Genomic DNA, 23,525 nt, shown 5'->3' with positions numbered 1-23,525 from the left:
GTTGAGGCACCATTGATCATCTTAAGTAAGTAACTCTGCTGTATCAGCCAGTATAGACAGAGCTGAAGGAGACGTGTTTTGCATATGTTGCACTCTCCGACAATTTAAGCTTGCTGCCATAATTATTTTTTATCCGAACAAAAATCATGAGTTGAACCCAGCACACCCACACACGCCCGACAGGCCCACAAATAGACTAAAATAATCACCCCATATATTTACTGACCTGCTGTCTCGAGACTGGGGGTGGAACAGCAACGGAAGGGAAAGCTTTAACCTGTAACATCCGTGTCTCAGGGGTAAAATCACCATGGTCTCAGCTGCCTGCTACACCCAGTGGGTGCGAATAATACCAAGTGACACAAAGGCAGTAGTTTCGGCTTAATTGAAGCTCTGGGCCGGTCCACTGACACTGACTCACTCACTGACCGGACACTACCGCTACCCCCTCTTCCCCCCCTCACCCAGGCCTATCTCTACTGTGCAGTTCTGCGGTCAAAAGGGATGAGCAGCAGCCTAATATCATAAACATATGCTAAGTCAGATCACCGCTGATGGCTTCTACTCTAACGCCTGCGCTTTCACTCTGCTATTTATGCATGAAAAGGTTTTTTAACAGTTTAGGCTAGGAGATCAGATTACTTTACTGAAATGAGCCCGACACTCCTCGGCCCCCGGCGCAGCCGCTCGCAGTCCTGGCCAGAGATGACTGTCACCGGCTCAGCTACCAGGTCAAGGTGCGCAGCCTAAAGTGTTTTGCGCACCGCAGCCGTCCGCCCAACGCAATCGATCATATATTCTCCCTCTTGCGCAATGGCAGGCGGCCATGAGAGAGACTCAAATCTCGTGCTGACTGCAGTGCACTCCACTGACTCGGATTCCCCCGCCACTTCTGCCTTCTTCCTCCGGACATGACATCCGGATTTTAATCCCGGCCCCCATGGTGCCACAGTGATTGGCAGCACAGTATCGACTAAGAGGGCAGCCCCCCTAGTTAGAGCAGTGTGAGTCTGAGTAAGCCACGCGGCGCACTGGCACCACAACCACTATTGCCTGCATTCATTGTTTCCAGGCAACACGGCAGGCAGCTGCCTGCGCAGAGTGCAGAGCTACATTGTAGCGCTCTCAGCCACTCCACAGAGTTGAGCGCGCCGCATATCATTTAACTACTTAGGAACTCAGCTCAACAAGCAGCACGTCTCTCTCTCTGAGCAGCAGGGAGCCCAGGCATTTTGCCACCTGCCAGGCGCGCTGGTGGCACGCCTGGCAGGTGGCAAAATGCGTGACAATGCATTTCAGTGCGGTGATGCGGATCACCGCACTGAGATGCGTGAGAGTCACACCTGATGCGAGACGCTTGGCAGGACTGCTCTAGCCCCCCCTCTCCCCCCATGCCCCCCTCCCTCGCCCCCCGTCCTCTGCCCTCCCTCGCCCCCCCTTTGCCCCCCTCACCCCCTTCTGCCCCCTCCCCCTCAGTCTCACCCTCTCTCCTCCCTCTTACTTCCCCTCCCCCTCCTTCCCCTTCTCCTCCTCCCCCTCCCCTCCTCCTCCTCCTCCTCCTCCCCCCTCTCCTCCTCCTCCTCCTCCCCCCCTCCCTCCTCCTCCTTCTCTCCCCCCCCCTCCTCCTTCTCTCCCTCCTCCTCCTCCTCCTCCCCCTCCTCCCTCTCCTCTCCCTCCTCCCCCTCCTCCCCCTCCTCTCCCTCTACTCCTACCCCCTCCTCTGCCCCCCCCCCCCTCGCCCTACTCCTCTGCCCCCCCCCCCGCTCAGTCTCACCCTCTCTTCTCTTTCACTGTTGGAAACTAACGCACAGTTTCACTTCCGGGTCACCCGGGGCATAGTCGGCATAAGCAGCGGAGCCGATGAAGCTCTCCTCGGGCCTGAGAAGTGAACAGTGTCCGGGTCACCGGGAGCAGCGTCAGCACCAGCAGCGGAAGCGGAATGAAGCCTCCTCTCAGGATAACATGAGCCCCGCCCCCTCCCTCTCAGTAATGTATGCTTCAGGGTCAGAGGCGGCAGAGTCAGCTTCAGTACCGGATGTTGCCGAGCTCTCCTCAGGCTTGTGAGTGTGATAGTGTCCGGGTCACGGGGGGCAGAGTCAGCCCCAGCAGCGAGCCCCAGCCTCCTGCAGAGGAGAGGAGCCCTGAGGGTCTGTCTGTCTGTCCAGTGGAAGGAGGAGCCCTGAGGGTCTGTCTGTCTGTCCAGTGGAAGGAGGAGCCGGAGCCCTGAGGGTCTGTCTGTCTGTCCAGTGGAAGGAGGAGCCCTGAGGGTCTGTCCGTCTGTCCAGTGGAAGGAGGAGCCCTGAGGGTCTGTCTGTCTGTCCAGTGGAAGGAGGAGCCCTGAGGGTCCGTCTGTCCGTCCAGTGGAAGGAGGAGTCCTGAGGGTCTGTCTATCTGTCCAGTGGAAGGAGGAGCCCTGGCTGCAGTTGCCTTCAGTTTCAATCGTAGACATATTAGGGGTAAGTGAGCCTCTCACAACCATCGTGCAACCTAAGGTGTGTGAATATAGCCTGGGGGTGTACTGACCTCACACCATCATCAGGGGGGAGGGGGCAGGTGTACTGACCTCACATCATCATCAGGGGGGGGGCAGGTGTACATGCCTCACACCATCATCAGGGGGGGCAGGGGGCAGGTGTACAGGCCTCACACCATCATCGGGGGACAGGTGTACTGACCTCACACCATCATCAGGGGGCAGGTGTACTGACCTCACACGTGTACTGACCTCACACCATCATCAGGGGGGAGGGGGACAGGTGTACTGACCTCACACCGTCATTAGGGGGGAGGGGGGCAGGTGTACTGACCTCACACCATCATCAGGGGTGCAGGGGGAAGCTGTAGGTGCCTCATACCATCATCAGGGGGTGCAGCGGGAAGGTATACTGACCTCATACCATCATCAGATGGTGCAGGGGGCAGGTGTACTGACCGCACACCATCATCAGGGAGTGCAGGGGACAGGTGTACTGACCTCACACCATCATCAGGGTGTGCAGCCTGAGGTGTACTGGCCTCACACCGTCATCAGGGGGTTCAGGGGGCAGGTGTACTTACCTCATACCATCATCAGGGGGTGTAGCCTTGGGGTGTACAGGCCTCACACCATCATCAGGGGGAGGGGGGCAGCTGTACTGGCCTCACACCATCATCAGGTACTGCAGGGGGCAGGTGCACTGACCTCACACCATCATCAGGGGGTGCAGGGGTCGGGTGTACTGACCTCACAACATCATCAGGGGGTGCAGGGGGCAGGTGTACTGGGTTGCATCCTGACCAGGCTTCGGTAAGACCGAAATTGCTGCTTCCAAAAAGGTATTCTGGGGTCGCGCCAGGTTGGGCAAAGGAGTTAAAAAGATCCCGTAACAGGGGTGCCACCTAGTGACAGAATGTTTTGTAAAATGTCGCGGGTTCCGATCCGGGCCGGGGGATTTCCCAAGCTTCAGGCGTGAAATCGCTGACACCGCCTCCTCAAGGCCGATGGGTCTATCCAAGAAATCCGCCTGGGCCTAGTTCAGGGATGGAAGGCGCGTCCCTTGCAAGTATCCCTGACCTACTTGCCGGTCAAGGGCGTTGCCGGAGTAGAGGGCCTCATAAAAAGCCCCAAAGGCCTCAGCTATCGCCAATTCGTCTGATACTAAGTCACCTTGGGCAGTCCGTATGGTCTGTACCCCCTGTCTCTGGCACTGCTCACGCAGCTTGTTCGCTAGCAGTCTTCCACATCTGTCCCCCCCTGTGTAATAGGCTTGTCGGAGACGGAGGGCCGCATACTCCGCTTTGTCTTGGCCCAAAGCGGCTAACATCTTCCGCTCAGCGCACAGTCGGCGCCAAGCCCGAGCTGCCCCGTGCGTTGGCGCATTTGCTCCAACTCGGCTACCCCCTGCGCTATTTTGGCCCGGTTCAGTGCTCGCTCTTTGTTGTTGGCCGCAGCGATAGATCTAAATTCGCCTCGTAAGACAGCTTTAAGGGCAGCCCACTGCATTGCCCGTGTAGTGTCAGTGTTGTCATTGTGGGTCAAAAAGTGTGTGATTGCGGATTTGATCCGATCCACTGTCGATGGGGTATGAAGGAGGGATTCTCTGAGGCGCCAGTGTCGTTGTGGGGTCGGTGCGGCTGGGAAGAGGAATGTGGCCACCACCGGGGAATGGTCAGGGAGGGAGGCTGGCAAGATGTCTACTTCCTGTGCTCGCGACACTAGCGGGGAGGCGCAGAGAAAGTAATCTAGCCAGGCGTAGGACTTATGGGCCCCTGAGTGGTAGGTGTATGCGGTACTGCGTAGGTGTAGGTGTCTCCACAGGTCAATAAGGCCCAAATCCCGGAGGTGTGCGTGTCCGGACTTAGAAAAGGATCCCACTTGACCTGACCTTTGGCAGGAGCGATCTGCCGCGTTATGGAATATTAAGTTAAGGTCGCCCCCCCAACAGTAAATGTCATTCAGTGTTGGCTGTTGCTGCTGTTAATGCTTTCTGGAGAAAGGCTTCCTGCCCTTCGTTGGGTGCGTATACAGAACCCACCACTATTGTCTGACCTGCTATTAAGAAGTGGTATACCAATAGTCGCCCCTTTATCTCCGCCTCTCGCTGGAGGACCTTGGCATTAAAAGATTTGGATACCAATATTGCTACCCCTGCCACCTTCTTGGAGGAGGACGAGAAAAGTTGCGTGGGGAAGGCATGAGATTTAAGTCTGTGCTGATCTTTGGGTAGTAAGTGAGTCTCCTGGAGGAGGCAGAGATCAGCTGTAGAGTGCTCCAGAAGGGAGAGGACCGCTTGCCGTTTAATGGGGTTGTTGAGCCCTCGCACATTAAGGGAGAAAATTTTAAGTCTGGAGTGAGTCATCGTCTTTCAAGGTTAACTCCGGAGCTCTGTGTAGCCTGTGGGAAATAAAACAGAAAAGAAAGGTGAACAGAGGGGCGGCCCCACCCCCAACAAACCCTCCCAACGACCCCCCGAGAACTCAACCCCAACTCCCCCGCTCCCATCCCTTCCCGCTCCCCCCAGCTCCGTGTTGTACCCCAACTAGTGAACATAGTCCTAGTCCTGCCCTCATGAAGTGCAGGGCTGTGGTGAGTTACCTGTGTGGACGTTCCGCCACCTCGCTCCCCCTGGTTTCCCCCGTGTCCCCCGGACTCGCATAGTGATTGATGCTAATGGGTACTCCCCCTGGAGTTCAATCAATCTGAAGACGTGGTGTCCTTGGCCACCTCGTGGATGGCGTTGTCCATCTCTTTCTTGATGGTGTGTGCGTCGAGCTTTGAGCTTGCTACCGGTGAGCGCCATCTAACAATTTGCTGCAAGCCATCCCTGGACTGTCGTCGGGGTGGTTTCAGTGATGTACCCTCCTCCGCCTGGGTGATGCCCAGCAGTGCGCATGTCTCTTGGAGGGAGCGAAGCTGGTGCAGGGCACTGTTCCATTTAAAAATCCGGCGGAAAGGATGCCCCCAGGCGTATGGGATCTCTTTTCCTCTTAAAAAGTCTGTCGCAACCTTGAAGGTCTTACGCTTTTGAAGTGTGATCGCTGAAAGGTCTTGGAATAAGGCCACTGAGTGTCCCAGAAACCGCAGTGGTAGCTGCCGCCGTGCTTCCTTGAGGGTGCACTCTTTGAGAGGATAGTCCTGGAGGAAGGCTAGAACATCCGGAGGTGGGGCAGATGCACGGCTCGCCAGCCCCACTCTCTGAGCTCTGTCACTTCTGATCGCAAAGTCCGCCGGTTCCCCCAAAACATCCCGGAATAGGGCTTGCAAATAGCCTGTGATGTCCGTTCCTTCTTCTTTAGGCGGGACCCCCCGGACCCGGATGTTGTTCCGCCGGGACCTGTTTTCCAAATCCTCGGCGTGGGCTTGTAGGTCTACTTGTTGTTCCTACAGGCGTATTATGTCCTGCTGCAGCTGTTCCACCTCCTCGTCTCCTGCGCGATCCGCGTCTTCGATGGTGGACACTCGTTCGCCGAGTCCGTCCGCCTCTCCCCTGATCTCCCGTACCTCCCTGGCGACTTCCTGTTTCAGGGTGTGGAAGACCTCACAAAGGGAGTTGAAGAGAGACTCTAGGAAGAATTTGGTAATGGGCACCTCTCCTTCATTGGAATCATGCTGGAGCTTGGGTGCCGCTGGAGGCGACTGACCTTTGTCTCCTTTTGTCTGTCCTTTGCTTAACATTTCCGGGAGGTCCCTTTTCTTCCTGTGGCCCGCCATTGAGCGTCCCCGGTTGGGGTTTATGGCACCTCAACCTCCCTTTCTCCACGCGGGCACTCCACCTGGCGTATTTCGCCGTGCTTGCTCACTACTACACGTGTGGGGGGTCCCCGACGCGGACCTCTTCTCCTGGCAACTCCTGTCACCCCTCACGCCAAATTCGCTGTGGATACAGCCCCTGCACCAGGCTCTCAGGTGCAGTACCTCTTGTCCGGTGTCGGCCTGGAGTGCATGTGCGGGGTTGCCACCCCCTCGAAGACCTCCCCCACCTCACCTCTCCTCGATCCGCGATTGGGGGCCACAAGGACCCCCGGGGTGCTCTTGTGTTGGGCGGCTGGTCGTGCACCATGTGTCTACCGGGCCACCGGTACCTCCGCCAGCCCCTGGGTTCCTGTCACCTCCTGCTCGGTTTGCCGTCCTATTATGGCCGCTAAGGGGTCAGGCGGCTGTGTGGGGGACTCCCAGTCCCCCCCTGGGTGCCCTCGTGGCCTTGCTCCAACACCAGGCGGAGCCCACTTGTGGGGCCAGATAGCTCGTGTGGGCCCGGGCAGTCCCGGTCTTAGGCCGCGACCTCGGCCTCGATTTTAGCGGTCTCTCTCGGCCCCCGGTTGTGCCGGCGGCTGCAGGGGGGACACTCCGCCTCTCCCTGTTGCCTCTGTGACCCCTTTCAGGTGTCTCGTGGGGCCTGGCCATGAAGCATGCCAGCGCAGGCAGGCCCGGGCGCCCCCAGATGCAGGCCGCGTCTCCGGCCTCGATTTCACCTCTGCCCGCCGGTCATTAAGGGTGTAGGCGGCCGCGAGTAAGCTGCCTGCATGGGGATCTTCTGTTACTCTGCCCACCTCAGGCGATGCCTATGGGGTCGGTGTGGGCGGCGCTACTCCATCTATGGCTCCTCCCGCTGCTCCTCACCTCGCTTGCCGCTCTGGGTCTGGGGGCTATAGGGCCCCTGGTGTGCCTGGCGCAGGTCCGGTGCTCTCCCTCCACTTGGCTCTAGGCCCCTCGATTCGGCCCCCGGTCTCGGGCCTCTCCGCCCTCTCCGTCCGGGCTCTCCCTTTCTCTGGGCCACTGGGGGGGGGAGCGGACAGCCGCGAGGGGGTCGCCCCGCTGCTCCGTTGTTGCTATCTCGGTCCCCTTACGACGCTCTGAAGGCCAACCGCCGGGTCAGTGCAGCGCGGGCAGGCCCGGGCACACCCAGCACTAGGCCGTGTCCCTGGCCTCGATTTTGGTGCCGCTGACTTCCGGGCGCGCCTCCACCGTCGGGCTGCCGCCTGTCACCCGCCTCTGGCTGCGGCCCCTCAAAGACAGAAGCGGGGCCGCCGGGACCGGTAGCAGGCAATGCAGGAGTCAGCGCCGCTCCCCCGGGTTGCTCCAGACGCCACTGCCACCGGGACTTCTCTCTGTGCACCACCAGCTCACGCGCCCTCCGCCACCGCTCCGGCACTCTTTGCTGTGATGGACCTCGTCGCGCTCTTGTCAATGTCGCTCAAGGAGCGGCCGCCTCGGCTCCCTCGGTAGTCAGGGGGCTCACCACCGTCTCCTGCCCCTGCTAAAGCTTCGTGAGGGGGAGAAGTGTTATTATTACGGTCCGGGCAGGGTAGTTACGGAGGAGCACCCGGGATGTGCGACTTCTCACTCCGCCATCTTGGCCACGCCCCCCAGCCATGGCTCTTTAAAGAACATTGCAATATGATATTGAAGCACCCATATTAACAGTGTTTAGATCCAAGCTACATGTGCCAGAATGCTATGTATCCTTGCTGAAATTCAGGACTTGAGGTGTACTGTGCAAAGGGGGCACTTTCTGACCTTGTTATAATACATCAAAGATTTGTGTGGCCTCAGTGTGTGGTCTTAACTCCTTTATATCCAGAATGGGAAACAACCTTTACAACGCAGCCATTAGAGCGCACTACTCTTACAAAGCAGGTATTACAACGCAACATCCTTTACAACGCATGACACTACAACGCAGGCATTACAACACATGATACTACATCGCAATTCACTACTACGCAGGAATTACAACGCATACCATTACAACGCATACCATTGGAGTTACAATAGTAATTTTTACCCCTACACTACCCAAGACTTACCCTACTGTTGCACCCCCTGGAGTTAGAATAGTAATTTGTATCCCCATACTATCCAATACTTACCTTAAATGCAATGTAATGGTATGCGTTGTAATGGTTTGCGTTGTAAAGGTAGTATGCGATGTAATGGAATGCGTTGTAAAGGTAGTTTTTTTAAATGTGATGTAATGTCATGCGATGTAATAGAATGCTTTGTAGTGGATGTTGCGATGTAACACTGCATTGTAAGTGCATGTGTTGTAACATCATACATTCGTCCAGAATGGGTCCGTTTGGAGTTGTTACTCATTTTCGCGAATACCTGCTCAGACCTTGTTTTGTGATGTTTGTACTCAGTGGGAGGTTGTCTCTGCAATGGATTAGGAGGTATGCTAGGATGAAACAAAAGCATATTTTTACAGAACAATATTAGTTTCTCCTCTCAGAATACATGTCTTTATTAAGCACCTTTCTCCACAGTTCTGTACATTGAACCCTTTGATATCCGGACTTTGTTCCCTAAAGTAAGGTGGTTGTTTTATTCATAACTAGCATATGAAGTTGCCTTCTAGTTCGTTGATATACTAATGATTTGTGGGGCCAGGCAACACATATTTGGGGCTCCCTATTTGGAATACATTTGAATTTATTACCTGCTTTTAGGATCATTGAGTCTATATTTTTTCTTGCAAAAAGGTTTTATGTGGCTGTCCAGTCAGCTTGTTACTCCTATTGCAGGAAATCCTGTTATTGGTTATGTGTTCTAAGTTTAGTGGACTAGTGCATAACATTGAAATAAAAAGACTTATACATAAACCACTTGAAAGTGTAGCTTTAGTTCCTGAATATTTGTAATTCAAACAAATCCCCTTTCACAATAGGCATTCCTGCTGCAGCAGCAAAATTCAAAGCACCGATCTCAGGATTTTCGCCATCGCATTTGTGAAAATCGAATAACTTTCTCTTTATTTCTCTTCCCCTGCCTTGTCCATCTCAACTTCTGTATATGTGTAAGCCTACAGCTAAATGATCATGCAGAAACCCGAGCCGCTTTCAGTGGCGGGCCTTGGCGGTGTCACGAACCCCAAATCTCAACAACAATCGTTTCGCCGGTTTCCCACAAACGATGCCAGGGCCACAAGTATTCCTTTTCAGCGTGTTTTTATTTTAAGCCAAGTCACTCGGCGCATTTCGGAGGAAACCACCTGGTTCATGAGTACGAGTGCAATGCAAATCACAGTGTTTATACAATATCATGTGACACTCCTCTACGTAATAGACAGTGACAACAGATTCAAGGTGTTTGATCATCCTCGGAGCTGGAAAAACAGACTTGTTTAGTCAATGTTGGGAGATACATCATGAGACATTGTATTAAAATCATCATGCAGTATGTAAATTAAACATTAGGTCATTGCTGTTAACCTAAACATTTTTCTTGGTTTTTTACGTGCTTTTGCGAAAAGCATTAATTCCGCATCGTCATGTGCGACACCTTGCCATTTCCAACCAAATAAGTGCTGACGACAGTTCACTGTGATTATAAGATAAACCACGTCATCTGTAATTCTACGCGCTTGGTGTAAAACACATTCAATCATCAGTGCTGATGACCAAGCACGTAGAATTACAGATGACGTGGTTTATCTTATAATCACACAGAACTCAACTCTGAGGTGAGGCTGGGTAGACCACGCATACACAGGAGAATGTGAGGGTTGAGGCTGGGAGACCAATCATGCACAAGAGAATGTGAGGGTTGAGGCTGGCAGACCAAGCATGCACAAGAGAATGTGAGGGTTGAGGCTGGGCAGACCACGCATGCACAAGAGAATGTGAGGGTTGAGGCTGGGCAGACCAAGCATGCACAGGAGAATGTGAGGGTTGAGGCTGAGCACACCAAGCATGCAAAAGAGAATGTGAGGGTTGAGGCTGGGCAGACCAAGCATGCAGAGGAGAATGTAAGGGTTAAATCCAGGCACACCACGCGTGCACAAGAGAATGTGAGGGTTGAGGCTGGGCAGACCACGCATGCACACTACGGAGTAGATTTACTATTTTTTAGTGCAGCATAGTTCAGTAGTTAGGTGCAGCGCTGTGATGTGCGAGGGGGAGAGAGCCGCGCTGAGCCAGATTTATGAAATACAGCACGCTGCTGCTCACTACCTCAGCACTAGAACACAGTCTACCTAGTGCCACACATAATCTTTACACCATAGGGCAGAGGTGTGTGTGCTGTCAAGCATAGGATTTGTACTGGAAACACACAATTCCAGTATAAAACCTATACATAGAGTAATCCTTAAACACTCCAGAGTTTGTATTTGTCAATAGCGGTGGCCACAGTCCTATCTAGATCGCATAATGCCAACCGTGTATATGTAAGATTACACAATATCACCATTCATAGACTGCAAATAATTCACAGCGACGCAGCTTGTTTAGTGCATCATCTTCAGAGGTGAGCACGCGCCACACCTATATTGAAAAAACAAATCCACAATCAGATCCTGTGCCTTAGCCCTAACACATACAAAACCAGAGATCGCCTCACTTGAATTTACTTTCTATTCCAAAATTACAGAGGATCAGATCAGGTGGTGATAAGGGGAGAAAAGAAGCCTCTTTAAGGTGTGGTCACAAGTCACAAACCACCCCGCTGTGGTCATGAGCCGTGGTCACAGGTCACCGACGCAACACTTCACTGAGGAACAAGGAACAATGATATGAGATGACAAAGATCACATTTGAAGTGGCATTTTATTTGTTAAGTCTTAAGTACATCAGAAAATGCATTTATTAATTGATCAGCCTGAGCTATGAAACGTTTGAAAGTCTGACTTCAATCTGTCAGGATTAAAAAACGCAAGTTCACATTTATTATGTGCAAGAGCCTAGAAAACAGGCTGGAATGAGGACCTGTAAAACGGTATAATTGAAATCAGTAAGCGATTCAAAAGGCACAGAATACATTCTATGAAAACATAGCGCCTACAAATGTACTTTTCTGAAGAGAATTACCCATGCAAGTTTAACATTCTAAAGAGATCCAAGGTGCAAAAGGACTGGGATCTTTTAAAAGGCACAATAGAAATTAGTTAGGGAAAGCAGAACACTTTATAAAGTCTAGTGCCTAGAAGCACCTTAACTATGAAGACTATCCCAGCAGGGCCTAATAGCTTAAGGGAATCTAAAAATGCAAGGAATTAGGTGTGAATGGAAAATACAGAGCATGGACAGAGATATAAAAAGACAAAAGTATTATCTGGCTTAGGAAGTCCACCACCCGGGAGAGAGGATTTGAAGTCCTAAGTCAGACAATCGGCTGGCCGGAGAACTTGCATGCAAAGGTCGCATCAGCAGAGCTCTGGCTTCAGATTTGACGGGCTGAATCTAATATACCTGAAAAATGCAGAACTAACACTGTTCTGACGCACTTTCTGATGCATGTGGTTTGGCCGCATTGTCCTAGGACAGTGGGGGGCGGTCGGGTGTCCTAACGGTCGGTTGGCCATGCTTGACCGCAGAACAGGGCGAGAACATCTTGTTCTGTACATATGGGCGAGAACATCTTGTTCTGTACATATTTCTAAAAATGTATGTGTGACCGGAAACGTACGCTAGGTGCTAGTTTTGCAAGAAGTTTGTGGCTTATTTCGGCAAGCTAAGTTTTAAAACAAGACTTCAGTGGAAAGTCCCCGAAATGTGTCAATCTACCTCTACACCAGCTGGGTCTTGTGTACGTGTGTGTGGGCGTTGGTCTTGACTCTGTGGAAAATCACTACTTCACATTAGGCCAATTTACCACATTATTTTTCAGTGCATCAGAGAATGCGTTTTTAACATTATTGTGGCCTAGTGCATTTTGTTAGCCTAAGACATGTCTCTCTGGCCATTGCCTTGGGTCTATAACCCCAGGATTCAGGGAGTTTGTGGGATTTAACATGCTGATCATGCATAGCACAAAATTGAGGGTTTTAAGCATATTTTCAGATTTTCTCTAGCAGGGCCATGTAGGGCCTTCAGGCTACCAGGGTCGATACAAAAGGCCCCTCTATCATCTCCCTCCTCTTGTTCATTCTATGAACATTCTTTTAACTGACTATCTCTGTGACCCTTCAGCCAGTGGCGGTATCCAGTGCATGTCATTAACATAACACTTAAAGCTACCTTTTTGTTTATCTATTTCGTTGGCTTTGTCTTCATTTGGCCTAATGAGTATTTTCGCATACTCTGCATCTTGCTCATTAAGCAGGCGTTCATATTGGGCTGCTGTTGGGCTCTTACTCAAACAGTCTCTAACTGGGAGAAGTGGAGGAGCTGTTTGTATTCCATAGTGGGTGCTAGGTGCTGCTAACTCGCTCATCTCCATTTGTATTCCAGTCCCATCCCAATGAACACGATCTTTGTCCTCATACTCAGTTAACTGTAAATCCCTATGCTAGTGTAGTTTGTCCCTACTATCTTGGTGCTAACTTTCTTTTCCTACAATGACATTCACCGGCGGGATGCAACACAAAAAGAAACAGCAAAAAATAAAAACTTTTTAGAATTGCCACAAAGGTATCCAGTCAAAGTTCAACAAATCAGTGGCTCTCTACTACGGCACCTCCTCCAGCAATCCATTTCTTTTCTATCTTGTTCAAGTTGTTGATGGCATTGGTCAGTGAGCCATGTTCTTCGTTGTTAGTAATGTACAGCTCACTCCTTATCCAAAGGCATACTCTCCTCTTGGTATTTCGAGGCCAGAGTCCTTCTGCCTTGGTGTGGAGCATCACAATGATGCTGTAGGAAAAAGTGCTGGACTCTGTTCAACCGGCAAACCTCCTTTGGTGGGTCTTTGAATGCTGTCCACCTTAGAACTCAGCACACTGCCATTGTCCGTGGAACCAGATAACAGAGTCAGAGATGGGCATCGATGTGGGAGATATTTGCTGCTGGAGCCATCATGGAGACTTTGTGCAATGTTCTGGTGAGCTCAGGCTGCTCCTTCGTGAGGGCTGTTGGAGATAGAGCCATTCTCTGCAGGCCCAGAAAAAGTCCATTCGCCGGAGGTGCCATATTCATTGTGCTGTTTGCAATGTGGGTGCCGTCCCACAGGTAACATGCCATTCTAGAAAACAGAGAAGAGGTTCTTTCAGTTTGAAATCAGTTCATACTTTTGGACATTTTTTATTTTAAACCCTAAGTAGACAACCTGTCTATCTTATTTTATAATCTTAGTCTACCCTATGTTGCCCTAAGAGCGCTTCTTTATACCTTAACTAACCTCGGGCACTCAATTTTGCCATGGGCGTAACTTTGTGCGAATAACAACAACGTCGTTCTAATCTGTCATGGGCAATGTAGGGTGTGGGGGACTGAGCAACGTTAGTCTGACATAGAACCTGCTATCATAAACCCATTGATGCTGCAAAAAAAAAACTACACTATGGGCCATATCATGAACAGTCATCTAAAATAGCCTTGTTGCCTTCACTTCTATTCTGCGTGTGTAAGTGATGACCTCATGCATCATTTGAGGTACTGGGTTTTTCAGAACCGGTACTGATCCGGTAACCCAGCGGTGTCAGGGATAACACCCGTAGACCTCGAGTACTTTCCTGATTCAGACCACAGAAACACGAGTCTTCTAGGTGAAATCAAGGATCAAATTTATTGGCTGCAACCAGGTAACAAGCGTCCTAGAAGTACAACAGCATGTATGTTCTCAGGAGACTGCTCCAATGTACAAAGCCTGGTCTCTTCTTTTATACATCTTTTTAGGCTTCAGGCAGCATTCTTAAGTTTACGGTGCAAACATTCTAGAATTTACAGTGGGCTATTCACATATTTTCATTACAAGAGAAAAAGCAGAGTCATGGTGACATGTATACATTTAGTGTGTCCAGTTCGTGATCAATTACCCGGCCAGGCCCAACATTTCCATCAGATATCGGTGTACCCTCAATAAAACCGGGCTCCTCCTCATCATAAAGAAAAAGAGAAGAAAAGAGCAGAGCCAGGTGTGAGCAAGATTTGGGCAGGGTGTGTGTGCGATGTACGCGATTTATGGCCTGTTGTGTGTTGATGCTATCTCGTTCGGCCACTGGGAGAGGAACTGACCAAACAGGTTTGGCTTGGGGCGATGGCTTCAGCTTGACCAGGTCACAGGGAAGTCGATTAAGGTGTACGTGTCCTTGATATCAAATTCAGCTACAGTTGCAAGCCTATGTGAAGGGCAACATATAAGATGGATGCCAAAACGTAAAATGGCGGTCAAGGGTTCAGAAACGAAAATGGCGATTTCGTGGTGAAATCGTTACCTGATTGTGACGCAAATGCTTGTGCACAATGTACTAGTCATTATCGGTATTTTGGCATAAAAATCGTCAAAATACGACAAAGTTTATTTCACGGGTTCCAGAAATTTTCAGGAACTACAAACCCTACTTTTGCCCTAACATAGGCAATTAAACCTAATCTCATGCTAGTCTGAGTCCAGGTCGATATTCCTAAAGTCATTGAGATGTTGCTGGAGCATCATTCTGGTGCCTAGTTCGTGTTGTGACACAGGCTTCCTTACACATGATGTAGCACAGAGGCCACACATTGCAGGAGCGCACTGCACACATAGACAGAACAGGAAGAGAATGGCTAGAACAATCCCAACAACCATCAGAATTTTCCATCCCCAGCCAGATATCAGTTCCCAGAACCATCCCATGAGAGACCAATCTCCTTTATCTACATGAATCGATTCAGAAATCTTATGCAGTTTGGAGATGGCCTGGTACACTGTTGGAGCGTTATCTGGAATAAATATACAGCAACTCGATTGGATCAGCTTACATACCCCACCTCGGTCTGCAAGAATGACATCTAATGCGACCCTGTTCTGAAGGGTCATGAGTCGGTCCGACTGAAGCTCAGCAGTCAGATTACTAAGGGCACCAGCCGTTTCGATCACGGTGGATTCAACTACTCTTGTCAGCTGGTGAATGTTCCTACTGTTCACCATGGGCCCCCAAAATGGCAGAAAACCTTTCTTGAAATCACCAAACTCTTGTCCCGCGGTGTCGTCTTTACTCACAACACCCCTAACTATCCTTGTCCTATGGTAATCTGCCGCGGCCGTGTAGGTGGGTGGCAGCAGGAACGAGATGAAACATGTGCCCGAGAAGTCAGGGGGCAGCCATGTGTATGCTCTATCTTGGCAGATGAAATACGTGCCCTTAGCTGCTGAAAATGAGGGGGAGGTCTGAGACGGGTAGACATATGTTTCGGTACAGACACTATTCCCTAGCTGAGCTCTGGGATTTTTGCCATTTCCTTGCAGACATAGGTGACCTTGGTGGGGCACTATCCAGATTGGGGTAGATGTCTTTGCTCGCTGGCTCTCACTTAAGAAAATTCCATACTTTGTTACATTCCATCTACGATAGGCTTCTAGTTCGTCTCTGGGGAGAATTCTATATGTGTCGATATTTTGGCTCATATTTCTGATCCCCACCAGTAATGCCCCGTTGACTGAATTGCTCCCTGTGGAACGTGGGGAATATGGTTCGAGGGAGAATAAAAACAATGTTTGAAATGCCCACAAAGATCCGTAGTAACTAAAAGGTAGGACAAAATACGGGATACCCTTATCAGTCGTGTGTGGCATAGGTCCACATACCCAGCAATTTGTCGTGTTTATTACAACCTGGTGCTGGTGAAGAAGTTGAATGAATGAGTTATTAATAAACTCCAATCTCCTAGCTGACTCATGTTCAGGAAGGGGTTGAAAAGAATGTGCAGAAACAGTAGGAGGAGGTATGGGCGATGTAGTCGGGGCAAAGGACACTTGTAAAGAAAACAGTGTGTAACCTATTAAAAACATCATTGTACTCAGTAATAGGAAAATGCATAATAATAGAAAACTTTTTCTTGTCACCAATCCACATATTTTCGTTTTAAAATTTACAGGTTTGGCAGGTCTCTCCATGTTGAAAAACTCCATCCTCTATGTTGCTGCCCGCGGTGGGAGGTTGCTTCTGTCAAGGAGGGCCTCTGTTCAGTCCAGGGTAATTCCCTTAGACCAACCAGAACTGTAGACCAAATCGTCTCCAGCTGCGCTCCAAAGACTGCTTCAACCGCGGCCTTAGCAGCAGAACCCGGATGGCGGTTCGAAAAAAACAAAAATGAGCAAGTTTCTCGGGTGGAGAGAGCTGCGTTTTCAAAAATAGTTCTTAAAGGGAAAAAAATGCTTATTAGTTTATTTTTTATTAGTTCGTATTTCTCGGCCTCAGATTATACCGTCTCTTTCCCGGTATTGTATGATCTTGAAACAGAGCTTCAGGTTCTGAGGTATCCAATCGAGCTGATGATGGCACAGCTGCTTGTAGCAAATTGTCACTTTCTGTCTCCGTAATTGTTCCTTTTACACAAGCATCACTGAAAGGGATGAATCTTGGTACGGATTCTGTCTCTGAGTCAGCGATACCCTCCTGGACCCACCGGTCATAAGGCAAAGGCAGCGGGACCCGTTTAGTGTGGGTCCCGTGTATCTAATTTTTCTTTCCCTCCACTCGGACGGCAGATCTCGTCGAGAGAAGGACCAAATGAGGACCGGTCCACATGGGCTGGTCGTTTCTTGTCCTTTGGAAATTTTTCACGAGGACATATGTTCCAGGATCAATAGGGTGTCCTGGAGTTTCAGAGGCTTGAGGCAGTGAGTCGTGAACCTGTTGGTGTAAAACACGCAATTTAGCCGTCAAATCATACAAGTAGTCAAGCAAAACAGGATATTGTATTTCGCTAAATTCGGTGGGTTTGGGTACTCCCCATATGTTGGCCGGACGGCCAAAGACAATTTCATAAGGGCCAAGTTTTACTCTGGAATGCACTGTCATTCTGGTGGATAGGAGCGCTAAGGGCAGAGCATCAGGCCATTTAAGACCAGTGCTCTCTTGGATCTTGGCTAATTTTAGTTTTAGGGTGCCGTTGTAGCATTCTACTAATCCAGCTGATTGGGGGTGGTTTGCAGCGTGGAACTTTTGTCGGATGCCTAGCCCTTCACACACTACTTTCATCACTCGTCCCACAAATTCACTCCCGTTGTCACTCCAGACCATTCTAGGCATTCCAAACCTAGGGAAGAATTCTTTCACAAGGGCTTTCGCTGTGGACAAGGCAGTGTTGTCCTTTAGGGGATATGCTTCTACCCATCTGGAGAAGGCGCAAACAACAACGAGTACGTATTTTAAGTTGTTGCACCTCTCCATGTGTATGAAATCTAGCTGCAAAACCTCGAACGGATACGTAGGAGGTGCAAAGTGACCAGCTGGAGTTGGGGTTCCCTTGCCAGGATTGTGTTTCAGACATATCATGCAATGTTTAACTACATTCTCCGCACACTTAGGTATTCCAGCATTCTGCCATACCGGGGCCAACAACTTGCAAATTCCTTTCACACTGATATGGGCCATTCCATGGGCCATTGTAACAACTGCAGGCACGTACGCATCTGGTAGCAACCATCTCTGATGCTCTGACAATTCGACCCAACAACCATTTGCATCCATTCTGCCCGTACTTTCTTTCCACATGTTCAACTCTTCCTCTGTAGCCTCAGATTGAATCGATTTCACACTCTCTATTGTGTCCTTACACATTCCAACATCACCTATCCATCTGGCAGGGCCTGCAACATACATTCGGCTCGTTACATTTCCTGCCGTTTCTTTCGCGACTTCGTCAGCAAATGCATTTCCACGACCAACATCGTCAGTCACCCTCTTGTGAGCGCTACATTTTACAATCGCCACTTGCAGAGGCAAAGTCAGTGATTCAAGAAGCTCATTCACCAACTGACCATGCTGGATCTTTGTGCCATGCAACGTCAGGAACCCACGTTCACGCCACAATCGTCCAAAACTATGGGCCACACCAAACGCATACTGACTGTCCGTGTACACATTCACTTTCATTCCTTTCGACAACACACACGCTCTTGTAAGTGCAACCAATTCCGCAGCCTGAGCTGAGTTAAATGGAATACGTGCACTTTCAACGACTGTATGCAAGGTGGTGACAGCATATGCTGCAGTCGTGTCACCATTCGGAAGCTTGAAGCATGAACCATCCACCCATAAGGTACCATCACATTCAGCAAGAGGAGTATCTTGGAGGTCTATTCTCCCTTTTGTTTCTTCTTCTGTTCTATGAAAACAGTCATGCTGTTCCTCAGCATTCTCGGTCTCAACTGGGATTGGTAGTAATGTGGCGGGGTTTAGTGTATGTCATGGCCGGATTTTCTGATTAGATGGGATCAGCCCCTAGGGGCCCCTCCAACCCAGCCAGAACGTAACCACATCCCTCCTCAGGACCATCTATCCAGGCACCTGGGTACCTACCTGAGGATGGGGAACTCGCAATATACAAGCTCATATTATTAGAAACACCACTAAATCTATAGGGATACTAAGAATACTCACTGATTACCTTATAGTCTCGCGGCCACTCAGACCCAGACTAATCTACCCCAGGGCAGATATGACACACAATCCGGTGCGTCTACACATGGGCCTGCAGAACCCAATGCTCTCTTTTCCAAACGGTTCGCAATCCGGCAAACCTCCACGCCAGTCATCCCCCCTGACGCTCTCACTTACACAAGCCACAATCCTGTGGGTATCCACGCTGGTAATCCAACCCAGCGTTCTCACTAACGCCACATATCAACGACGACCACATTCCTATGAACACCTTCAGTTATATGTTGGGGAAGTCTCTCTCTCTCCCTATTCACTAAGGGCTTGCTACTACAATATTAGGAGTTAGCCAATTAATATAATGTACCTCTTATTCTTGGCATCATAGGTCCACTCGCTCCCTATTTATGTGATCACCACTTACCTGATTGGGGTTACTCATCCATTCATGTAAACACTAAACACCTAGGAGATACATTTACCTGGATTGAACAAGAATACAAGGCACATGGCAGTTTGCTACAAACTGGGGTTTTATTAGAACAATATAAACACCTACACAGATCTGTAACTGGCAAAGACTATAGATAGAACACACCACTGAAAGGGAAAAGATTAGACATACAATAGCCTAGGGAATAAGGACAAGATTAAGATGCAAGTGTAAAGTAAACTAATGTGATGAAATTGATATCACCTGATTAGTGTGAAGTCTTGTTCTAGCTGTCATCTGGGTTCCTCTCTCGTCTGTGCCTTGGCTCATCTCAGACTCTCTCTCTCTCCTGCACTCTTGGATACACCTCTGCGCTGATCACTTTGCACTGGACTCCTCTCCCCCACGAACTGTCTCCACCTTCCAGCTTCAATCTAATGGTTCCTGCCGCTCTAATGCTTTTCATTCCACTAGCTTGTTCACTCTGTCTCTGCGCCAATGTCCAATTAACTCCATCTGCTCCCGCAGGTTAGTCCACGATCTCTCCTCCGTCTCTTCTAAAAGGCATTACTTCAGACTCCAGCTATTCACACCTCCTCCTGATAAGTAACTGCTTCTGACTGCTTCCTTCAGTTCCAGCTCACTATTCAACTCCGCTCTCTCCAGCTTGAACCCTCTCTCTCTGCCAACTCCACTCGACTGCTTACCACTCCTCCACCTCAACACGACTGACTGGCTCCGCCACCTCCACTCGACTGACTGACTCCGCCTCTGCACTTCACTGATATAGAATGCTGTTTCCTCATGGAAAGTTCCAGCCAGCAGCTTCCTCCCACCAATCCCATGCACCAGGCTCCTTGCGCTAGACGCTCCCACAGTGACCAGTCTGCTTGTTTCGTCTAGAGACCTGAGCCCGGGAACAATTCCTGATTAGATTCAGCTCTGGCCGGTTCTCTCCGGTTCGCTTAGGGCGAACAACAGCTTTAACTATAAACTTTACCTTTACTCTAAAACGCCTCTCAGCTCCATCAAGATGGAGTCCCTCTAGTTTTAGGCCTGTAGGCCTGAAAGGAATGAAATACCCCTTAGCTCTGCCAGAATACCTACATAAACCATACCAATGTGTCAAGTATGTCAAAGCCAATAGGCAATAGACAGGTTAGAGTCAAGAATAAGGGATCTATCATCATATTAAGCAGCTATCCTCTTCTAGGTCTGGAAGAAAGGGCTTAAAAGGGCCAACACAAGCTAAGAATACCTATCCTAGATGTGAGCAAGACTAAGATCTATATCACTGCTAAATAGAGCCAAGAACTCTGCCATTACATTCCACCCTTAGATCCTTATCTTGCGAACATCTATAAACAACAACATCCATATAAACAAACATCAACACAATCTATCAACAAATCAAAAACTAAAAAACTCTCTAAAAAGAATGACAACTTAAGGAAATTCCACCTGAAACTCGATTGTAGGGAATACAAACCTAACAACCAACTGAAAACAAATCAAAGCACCCTTGACTTGAATGCTGAAACATATCTGAGATTGGATCTGATAACAACAGAAACTAACAAAAGCATCCTCAAACTAAATGTGCCTCAACTTCTAGTGATAACTGATGAAGTCTAGTGATGTAGGGACTTATGTGTTGAAGGAAAACAGCAAGGGGCCTAAATGGGGCCTACCTACTTCGGACAACTTAAGAACTAAATGTGTTTCAACTTCTAATGAAAAAACAACAAAGGGCCTAAATGAGGCCTACCTACTATGGTCAACTTAAGCTAATGATGACACATGAAATCTATTGGTGTAGGGGCTTGTTTGTGGGATGAAAATAACAATGGGCCTAAATGAGGCCTACCTACTATGGTCAATTTAAGGAAACATTTTGGTGAAATCTGAGAAATAGACATGACAAATTATTTTCAAGGTCTGGGCAAACATTAATACATAATCATACTAAAAGACACACCTCCCAGGACAACTAAAGTCTAGGGTAACCACCCTTTGATCAATCAAGGTGAAAATGTAATAACAGTAAAAGACAACCCCATTTCTACAAGATAGCTGGTGTATATATATAACACCTAGTTTCTTCACACTGTGGAACACATGTGTGCACCACCATTCTTTTTTTTCTTTTTCTCTTCATACATATTTTTTTTTTTAAAGTGAGGCCTGTTCATAGTGATCGCAAAGAAAAACATGGGAATAATGCAGGCCAAGGAATTATATAAGAAAATCCTTTTGCAGGAAATCGCAAATTAAAAAAAAAAGTGTCTTGGTATATTTTTTCAAAAAAAAAAATAAATTATAAGTCCAATGTCAATTTTGGGACATCAGTGTAGGTCACCACCCGGCATCTTCGGTATCTGGACACTTCCTCCGATGCGGCCATCCACCACCCTTCCGGTCTGGTCTGGTCTGGTTCCATCTTCCAAAAATAACAAACTAACATAAAAACATGAAAGTAAAAAACTAAAATAAGAAAGGAAGTGGGGGGGGGGCCGACCCAAGCACCAACACCACAACCCAGCAATCCTAGGACAAGAAAACAAGTATCATTATTCTTGCAAAATAAAATTTTCTATTTAAAAAGCACCCCGGGTGCCTTTCATTATTGAAAAGAAAATATCCCATTTAATTAAAAACATTCAAAATCTAATTTTGAAGGACATTCAGAATGGTCTAATCATACCCTAATCCTCTGTGAGACAGCCCCTCCCTTCAGAATACGCAGGAGCCAGGCTACAGTGTGAAGTAATTTGAATCACTGCCAAATGATTAATTCATAGCAGGAGCAGGGCGCTGCAAGCCTCCCTTTCCCTGATCAGGGAAGCCCGCCCAGGCCTACTGTATCTAACTAACTCCAAGGGCCAAGAGTCTGCAAGAATCCCTTATCAGCAGGCAATGAAGCTGCCTGCGTCGACAGCCAGGAAGAGCGAGTTCACCCCTCCCTTACATAAACATTCCGTCCGCAGAACAAAATTGGATTATGGCCAATCATAGACAGGCCGTGTTCGGAGCCCGCAGAGGAAAAAAACTGTCTTCACAAACCAGCTGGTCTACCAAGGTCGACAAACAAATTCCTTTGGAAACTGTTCCCAGGCTTGATTTCTCTAACTAACGAAAGCTAGTATTTTAAAAAAAAAACAATTCTGTTACAATGTACTGCTACTTAAAAGCTCCACTTTCTAAAAAGACTTTTGTCTAACTAATTCAGCTAAAAGCAAGACATTAGAAACGTGAGCAGTTATTGAGCATGCAGATCAACATACAAAAAGGGACAATTTACTTCTGCACACAAGATTATGCATTCTGCATTTGAAAAAACGAATTATCATGGACTATTGGGTTTAATATTTCTCTGCACATATATCTATCAGGCAGCATGTTTATCGTGCAAGGTATTAAAAACATATATTGTCAGCTGTTGAAAGAGAAATAATTTTAAAACAACATAAAATGCAGACACATTTCACCATTGTATTTTGTTCAACCAGGGACAACATGTAAATATGCATTACAGCGTAATTTATAGCGCAAACTTTTCAATTTAACCTAATAAAAGGGCCACATTCAGATATTATCAAACAGCCATTTATTTTCTAACTGAGTTGGTTAACTTACCAATGCCGGTTTTGCTGCATGCAGTCACATTAGAAAAAAAAAAAAAAGGTTCAGTTTGCATTTGGGAAAATAATAATGAGAACACATTTATCTTAAAAGCACACGGTTGCCTTTCACTAATTAAAAGCACATGTTACCATGCACTGTCGGGCAAGATTGATTATTCTCAACCTGTGATCATTGCAAAACATCGGCCAGCACATTCCTTTCTAGATGGAAAACCCTCAAAGAAATAATTAATGAAAACAGCCCGTAGCATGCATTCTAACGGGCCACCACCTTAACATTTTACTCATTTTAAATCATGCATTCAAAAATAATTCTCCACACGTCTGTGGATGCATATTAAGAAGCAAATTTAAAAGAACACAGCTCTCTCCGTGCAAACCCTTATCTCAGTCCGACTGGTTGATTTATAACCGACCGACCCCTAAGAGTCAGACACATGAAGTCATCAGTTCCAAGGCAAACCCACACAAATTCGTAGACGCATTTAACAGAGCCCTTCGCAAAGCACAAGATGGTACCTTTCCGTCAAGAAGCTGACAAAGCACGTAGGCAGACCCAGGAACCAGTAAAAGTCAAAATCAAACCACAAATAATCCACTGACTTTTATAGTCAGGTCAGATAACCATGCGTGTTAACAGCATGTTAAAAATAAAGACTGCCATCTCAATTCAAGATATTAACCCTTTGGCAGCTCAAGCACAATCATTCCCCAATGTCCATGGATACA

At 48.5% G+C, this 23,525-nt stretch overlaps 1 protein-coding gene across 1 annotated transcript in view; it reads left to right on the top strand.

Moving 5' to 3' along the window:
* The first annotated feature begins 2,369 nt into the window (after nt 1-2,369).
* LOC147663055 (uncharacterized) overlaps nt 2,370-23,525 on the top strand; it is a 41,897-nt gene continuing 20,741 nt past the window's right edge. Inside the window, exon 1 of the mRNA XM_086950712.1 lies at nt 2,370-2,456. The gene's annotated coding sequence lies outside the window, so the exon portion shown is untranslated. The remainder of the gene's footprint in view (nt 2,457-23,525) is intronic.

The sequence above is a fragment of the Lissotriton vulgaris genome, unplaced genomic scaffold (genome assembly GCF_964263255.1).
Source record: "Lissotriton vulgaris unplaced genomic scaffold, aLisVul1.2 SCAFFOLD_4222, whole genome shotgun sequence".
Lineage (NCBI taxonomy): Eukaryota > Metazoa > Chordata > Amphibia > Caudata > Salamandridae > Lissotriton > Lissotriton vulgaris.
This window is presented reverse-complemented; position numbering and strand designations above follow the sequence as displayed.